The sequence below is a fragment of the Arachis ipaensis genome, chromosome B6 (assembly GCF_059453495.1).
Source record: "Arachis ipaensis isolate K30076 ecotype BB chromosome B6, ASM5945349v1, whole genome shotgun sequence".
Classification (NCBI taxonomy): Eukaryota; Viridiplantae; Streptophyta; class Magnoliopsida; order Fabales; family Fabaceae; genus Arachis; species Arachis ipaensis.
This window is the reverse complement of record NC_142441.1, coordinates 134,368,745-134,376,653: the sequence shown is the minus strand read 5'-3', so window position 1 is coordinate 134,376,653 and position 7,909 is coordinate 134,368,745. Positions and strand designations below refer to the sequence as shown.

General features: G+C 34.5%; 1 pseudogene; it reads left to right on the top strand.

The window, feature by feature from the left end:
* Positions 1-2,851: 2,851 nt before the first annotated feature.
* LOC107647395 (guanine nucleotide-binding protein-like NSN1) lies at positions 2,852-5,589 on the top strand (annotated as a pseudogene).
* Positions 5,590-7,909: the final 2,320 nt, after the last annotated feature.

Here is a 7,909-nt window from a genome sequence, read left to right as displayed (position 1 = left end):
AAAAGTTGTTGGCTCCCTAGACTTTTCCAATTAGAGAAGATCTTATTGGTGTAGTGTGTTGGCATTATAGATTAAGTTGCTTAAGAGATGAAACTCAGATCTGGCGTAGGCTTGACAGCAGTATTCAAATTCGCAGGTCCGTCCCGTTCCAAACCATCGCAAATAATTACCCAACTCGGAGGCGGGTGGTTTTTTTTTTGTCGTGACGGATGTTTGAGGGTAGCAGGGCGGGATTAAGTTTGGAGTGAACCGCTCCCAAATATATAGCATATAATAATAATAAAATATATAATATATAATATAATATAAATATATAAAAATTAATAAATTTTAAAAAAATATATAAAGTGAATCTTATGTTTTTATTTTAATTTATGTATGAATATATAAATTTTAAAATGTTATTTAATTATTATAAGATTGAGTAGAGACAAGTTAGAATACAATAATTTAAAATTTGTAAGTAGAAGTGAGATAAGTAGTATTTAAATTGAAGAATAGAAAGACGGAGTTGGATAGGGCAAAAATTTACCCCTATCTGACCCATTATTCGATCTACTGCTACTCTAATTCGGCACACACTTGTAAAAGATGAATATTTTTGTATATAAAATTTGTGAAAAGATTGATTATTTTATAATAAAAAAAATATTTAAATTTTTTTTGTACAATTTATATTTTTTTTAAGAATTTAATTAAATATACTTTATTGCTTTGATATCACATTAAAGTTGAGTAATACTAATTATTCTAACCTAACCCTCCTAACCCTAAGTATCTCAAGAGATCTATTAATAAGCACGTACTTATAAAACCTATTGTTATCCCATTTAAGAAAAATCTGTTGGCATCACGACAACAAAAGACTATGTTTCTACAGAGGATTGGGTCACCTTAGTACATTCTCTAATAATTCTAAAAAAAATAAATTTAAAAGATTATCATAATTTATTATTTTTTATTATTATTTTTAATTATCAATTCAATTTTTTAATTTAATAATATATTTTAATTTATATTTTTAAATATTAATAATTAATTAATAGTCAAAATAATAAATTCTGATAACTTTCTAATTTTCTTTCATTATGAAATTCTGATTGCTTGGTACATGATGGCCCAACCAAAAATTATGCAACTTGACATTATGATTTCGTGTCAATGAAATGGCATCTTCTTTTTAAGCAAAATCCGGGGAGAGTTGGAACAAGCAATTTGCCACTTTTGGAGGGCTTAGGAGTAAGGACAAAAACAAGTCATAGCAATTTTCGCTGTTAACTATTTAAGACAAGCACTAAGGTCCTTAGAGTTATGGGCCACTCAAGGGTTGCAGGTGATGAAGACCCTTATCAATATTATGGGTAGAAAATGCAGTTAAAGCTTAGTTCATACGGTAATTCATACGTTTCTTAATACGCTGTATTAGGATTCAAATTTTGGTGAATACATCAAATATTGAAAAAAAAAAAATCTTTTTAAGTGTTGTATGAGTAAATGTATAGTATGGTTGTGTTATGATACTTAAAATTGAGAGTTACCCAATTCATCTAACCATCCAAAAAAAAAAAAAAATTATAGATAGATAGTGACCATGTGATGTGACTTGACACAAATAATAAATTTATTAACCTTTTTACTGTTGTATTCAGATTAGAAACATGAGTTTAATCTATATAATAAAATATAAAAACTCATATAATAAGGTAGGTGAGTGTTACGATGGGTAACCAGAGATTAGTGGGTTGAATTCGTTGGTTTGGTCCAATCGTCTGAAGGAAGGAGCCTCGGGCTAAGTTTGCTTCTAGGAGCCTCCGTCCGACTTGTATGTATGAAGGAATGAAGGGTGGTACCTGCAAAAACACTCTGATGCCTAAGTCAGCAAGGGTCTAAGCAAGTTTTAAAGAGTATTGGAACTTAGAGATACCTGAGGGGCGTCAGTGTATTTATAGTGGTGAACCAATAACCACTGTTGAAATAGTTCCACCTTTTAAGGAGGATAACCGTCCCTTTATCTTAGGAAAGTTGGGATATGGCTCCTGGAAGTGGGTTGAGAGATTTTAAGGGCAGTTATTTATTTGAATAAGGATTATCTGCTAGCTAATCTTCACTCCCGACTTCCTTAGAGAAAGTCATCGTTGGAGCCGACTTCTTGAGAGAAGGTCGGTGTCGAGTGAAGGTCAATCTTTCGATTGGGCCTTTTATTTAGACCTGGGCCTTAGTGTTGGTCCAGGGTATAAACAGTGCCCCTACTCGAGTACAATCTCTTTTCTTTAAGAGTTGGATTCGAGTATTTTAACTCGGGCTCGTAGCCGACGTGAAATGGGAACGGCGTGACTTTTTAACCGACGTGATTCAAAATATTTCCAACAGTCGCATCTAATAAAACGTCGCGTCCGTTAGGGCTTTTTACATTTACACGTGGGGGTGGCAGTTACATTGGTAACGGTGCGTTTCTTTAATGATCGCGTCAATTTACCACTATACCCCTAGCATGTTTATAAATGATTTTTCCTCTCTTTCTTTATTTTCTTTCTGAAAACTTTTTGCCTACACACTCTGTTATGAAAGAAAGCTTCTTTCTTCTTGGAGTGCATTGCTGCCGCTGTTTCTGCTTTCTTCCACGCTTATTAACAAAGGTTAGCCTTTTCTTTCTCTTCTTTATTCTTGGGTACTTTACTTTGTATTTTTAGAGGAATTTGGCATGTTCATATAGAGTCTGTCCGTAGTCGTAGCGGTTCTGTTTTGTTGAGGGGCTTGTTTTATCCTTTTAGAGGCTCTGTGTTTGATCTCCTTTTCATTTTTCTCTGTAGGTCTCGCTGTGTCCTTTTACCTACTTCTTTTTACTGCAAAGATGTCTTCTCTCGAGTCTCTTTCACAATGGGTGGATGTTACTGTTCTAGGGGAAGAACCTTTCGTAGATACTGACTATATTACTGACCTCCGTACCCACTATAGGATTTGTGTTCTTGATGAGGATGAACCCAAATATGAATTGATTGCCCTGAGTCCTGGAGACCGGGTTTGTTTCGGGAAGGCTGCCGATGCTGACCCCCATTTTCTTTTTATGTATGAGAGCCTTTTTACTCGCCTGGGGGTGTTTCTGCCTTTCTCTGATTTTGAGGTGGAGGTTTTAAACCATTGCCAAGTTGCTCCAACTCAACTCCATCCCAATTCTTGGGGTTTTATGAAAATCTATCAGCTCATCAGTCGAGAGCTGAACTTTCTAACCTCTTTGAAGATTTTCTTTTATCTTTTTCACATGACTAAGCCCTTCAGTGGGCAAAATAATAAGCAACAGTAGATTTCTTTCCGGGCCATTCAAGGTCGGAAAGTTTTCAACCTTTTTCATGAATCCTTTCATGACTTTAAAAACTTCTTCTTTAAAGTTCAAGTCGTAGAGGGTCACCACCCCTTTTTTCTGGACCAAAATTCTTCTCCTCGGTTTCCCCTTTATTGGTTAAAGGCCTCTCCTGTAGAGAAGTATGGCCTGGATGACCTGGACGAGGCCGAGGAGGCTATTGTGGAGTTTTTCCGAGAAGTTTGGGGAAGGACCCCTTATCTGGACACAAAGAAGTTCCTTTAAGGGTCTCCGAGCTTTGTTCGGACCCAAATAGGTAGATTCGTTGTTGATTTTCAATAATTCCCGTCTTGATTTTGTTGCTTCCGACTTTGAAATCTCTTCGAGCTGTTATTTCCAACTTGCAGACTGATTCTTTTATTTTTCCTTTTTACAGAAATGGTGAAGAAGAATTTCAGTTCCTCCTACTAAAAGGTCCAAGATGCCAAGAAGAGGTTTCGGGCCCGAGTTGACGCTGCCAGGGCTGCTGGCACTCTTCCTCCCCCTCCTCCTCCTCCTCCTCGCAACTTAGGGAGCTCCTCTCATCCTATTATGATATCCTCTTCTTCTGCTTCTTCTCTTCCTTTTTCTCCGCCCCGATCTTCCCCTAAACCAGAGAAGAAGAAGCGCAAGACTTCAGAGTCTGGCTCTTCTCTTAATGGGGAGGCTAAATTTAATGGCCCCCAAAATGGTATTCATGATAGTGAAGATGAATATTTTGATGACAATGATGATGCAGATCAAATCATTTGATTCAGTGTAAGCGATATATACTTTTATTATATATGCTAAAAGAGGTTATTAAGAAATATGGTTATTTAGAGATTATTGGGAACACTTGTAATTTCATCTGTTTTTGTTTCAGTTATGGACTTGATGTTAGTCTAGATAGAGTTGAAGATGTTCTATTGCATTAAAGTATTCTTACTATGGTTAACAATTGTTCAGGCTCGAAAGAGGAAGTTAGGTTTACTAGAAGATGATGGCGTGTCTCAAATGAATGAAACATAAGGGCAAGCTCAGGCAATGGGTGCCGCATCTGGGAAGAACTGAGGTATTTCATTTTGCTCAACAATTGTTTAACAATTTGGTATTATAGCCTAATATTTGCTTGTTTCCTGTCTTAACTACTTTATTAAATTTCATTATTCTAACATGTCCATAATCCTGTACATACACAGATAACGCAGATAAACCCTTCTACAAGGAATTGGTAAAAGTTGTTGAAGCTTCTGATGTTATTTTAGAAGTCCTTGATGCCCGGCATCCTTTAGGTACTCGCTGCACTAATATGGAAAAGATGGTGATGAGTGCTGGCCCGGATAAGCGCCTAGTATTACTATTGAATAAAATTGGTAATTTTCTTCTTCCCACCTTCCTCTCCTCATATTAGGAAATGTTGACAAATGAAACAATCCCAATAGGTTTGATGGTAAGACTGAAATTTGTACTTTAAGCAAGACCCAACCATCAACAGTTATACTGATACTTCTTTGCTAATTTGTGGTGTTTTGTGTGGTTTAACCATGGTGTCAACCACCATATTATCTCAGATCTTGTTCCCTAAGAAGCAGTTAAGAAGTGGCTTAAGTACCTTAGAGAAGAACTGTCTACTGTGGCCTTCAAGTGCAGCACCCAAGAGCAGAGATCAAAATTAGGGTGGAAGTCATCAAAGGCAGCAAAAGCAAGTAATATTTTATAAATAAGTGATTGTCTTAGAGCTGATACACTCATCAAAGTCTTGAAGAATTACACAAGAAGTCATGAGGTTCTATAACTTAACTCGTGTCTATTTTCCTATAGCTTGTGCCTGTACCCCCTCTTCCCTCCCTATAGTATATGGTGTTTTACCTGCTAATTCTTCTGCTACTTTTTTAAACTTGTGGTAGATTTAAATAGTTTTTGTAACTTTCTGAGTCAGTTTTATTGTTTGCTTTACTTATAGTACTTATTTAATTGTTGCTTCTTTGCCTTTGCAGATCAAGAAGACTATTACAGTGGGTGTAATTGGGCTGCCTAATGTTGGCAAGAGTATTCTTATTAATAGCTAGAAGAGAGCTCATGTTGTTAATGTTGGTGCTATTCCTGGATTAACAAGATCGATACAAGAGGTTCAATTGGACAAAAACATTAAGTTGCTGGACTGTCCTGGTGTTGTCATGCTTAAATCACTAGAAAATGATGCTTCTGTAGCTCTACAGAATTGCAAGAGAATTGAGAAGTTAGATGATCCAATTAGCCCAGGTATGTAAACAGCTTTTTCCTTTTTTCAAGATTTTTCAAATTTGCTCAATTGATTGACAGAGACATAAGAGTTATAAACATCTACTACCAATACTATTAGTTAGACCCGAGGAATTTGGTGTGCTTGAGCCAAAGTTGAGAAGATACTTGGTGTGTATTAAGACTTGTCTTAGTGAACCTATGTTGGTACTAAAAGATTTAGAATACTATTTTTTTAATTTATCTTTTACTTTAATCTCTCTGCCATAGTTTCATTGAATAATCTGTTTTATAGACTCAGACCCAATCAAAGAAAATCCCAATATTGACGTTGGAAAGGCATAACCCTAAAAATTTTCAAGTACTCCATGTGTGGTCACATGGAAAAGCAATACACTATTTTCAGAACTGAAAATAGGTGCTTTGTACAAAAAAGATAACATATAAGTATGATAAAATTTCTATTATCATTCATCAACATCCTTCAGGTTGTGTGCTCAGGCAATACTAACTTAGATCTATTTACGGGAGGTGTGTGTGTCTCTTTTAAATATCACAGCAAAAAATTGCCGTACACATTTAATCATAGTAAGTGTGCTAGGATGATAAGTTGGTTTGTTATAGTGAAGTACACATTTACTGATGATATACAAAGATCTTTTTGGAGATCGTGTGGATTATATATATTTCATGAATGTAGTAGTGGTAAAATGGTTATGTTGCTTTGTTTTGTGTGAGATGCGTCATGCCAAAAGCAGACCTCACTTGAATATATAAAAAATAAAAGAAAATTTGGAAAATAAACGAAACTTAAATGTTTACACAAAGACAAAATGTTTTGAAGGTTCAAGGAGTGTTTTGTTTGAAAAATAAATTAAAGTAGAGATTTAAGAATTCATTCTTTGTTTTTCAGGATATAATCTCTGTATGCAAACTCATCGTTCATGTATTATCTCAGAAACAATGAATACCCTACTTGCCGAACACATTGTGCCAGTCGTCATTCTTTAAGAGATGATTCGAAATATGATCTCCTTTATTGTTGTTTTATATCCAGATATTAAGAAGTATGAGGTGGAAAGTGAAGAATTCAGCAGTGCTTTCTTTAGATTTTTGTAATCCATTGAGTTTTGAAGATTATGTTTATATAGATGTTTTGTTGATGTGTTAAGTTAGCATTTTGTCTTTCTATTGCAGATTGTTGCAATATAGATAAAATTCACAACCTTTCTAGTGTATGTAGGTATTTCACCTATAAAAAAGGGCTTATTTCAAAGTACTTTGACTTTCATAATTTTTTTTATAATCTTATATAGCAGATTGTGGCAGTTTACTGCCACAAATTTTTTTAAATTAGCGTGTAGGATAGCGGCGGTTCTGCAACCGCCGCAAAATCAATTATCTAATTTGCTATGGTTGTGCTAGCGGTTTTTCAAAACCGCTGTAAAATCAAATCTCTACCCCTTAATAGGCAACGCTTGTGGAACCGATGGAATTTTGTTTCGCAGCGGTTAAAAACCACCGCACAATCCTAAAAAACTGCCGCTATTCGGCGTGTCTCTTGTAGTGAGGATTATTTTCGAGAGATTTTTTCTTCCATAGTCCATGTAAGAATCTGATGTTTCGTAGAACCATTTTTCGAACTTTCTACAACTGGAATTTGCAAAATCCAAGAATCACGATTCACTTCATATTAACAAAGCGGGCCCGATAAAAAAGTTCCTATTAAAATAATAATGTTTATATAAGGCAAAAAAGTACTCCTTAGTGACCTTTAATTATCGGGTCAAAATTTATTCGGTAAAAATTTTTTACTGGTATTTCTTGATCAATTTAGCTTCACCAAAATATTTTGGAGTTGAGATAATATATGATACTAGTATAATTATCTACTTTATTTAATATAGGAAAAACTAGTGATTAAGTAATTACCATTTTTATAATTACCTTTCAAAAATTAATCCTAACCACATGTTTTATCGCTCATATATTCATCTCTCATTTTTCATTCATTCTTTACCACATGTTAATGGTGAATTAACTTGGTAACAAGAATGCTTATGTCACTAATATTACATCATATAAAAATATTATATTCTCACTCTTTTCTTTTCATAAAATTGGTTTTTTTTCCCTTTATCTAATACATCACATGCCAAAATTCATTGTCTTAATCTCCAAGAAAAAAAACTAAGACAAGACCAAGCAGGAAAAAGAGAAAAAAAAATAAATAGATCACTTTTATAATCTTTTATGGCAAAAATAAATGCAAAAATTGGTCTGAATTTCACAACTATAGCTACAACCTTTTTCAAAAAATCATGTTCAAAGTCATAGTAATTTCTCAAG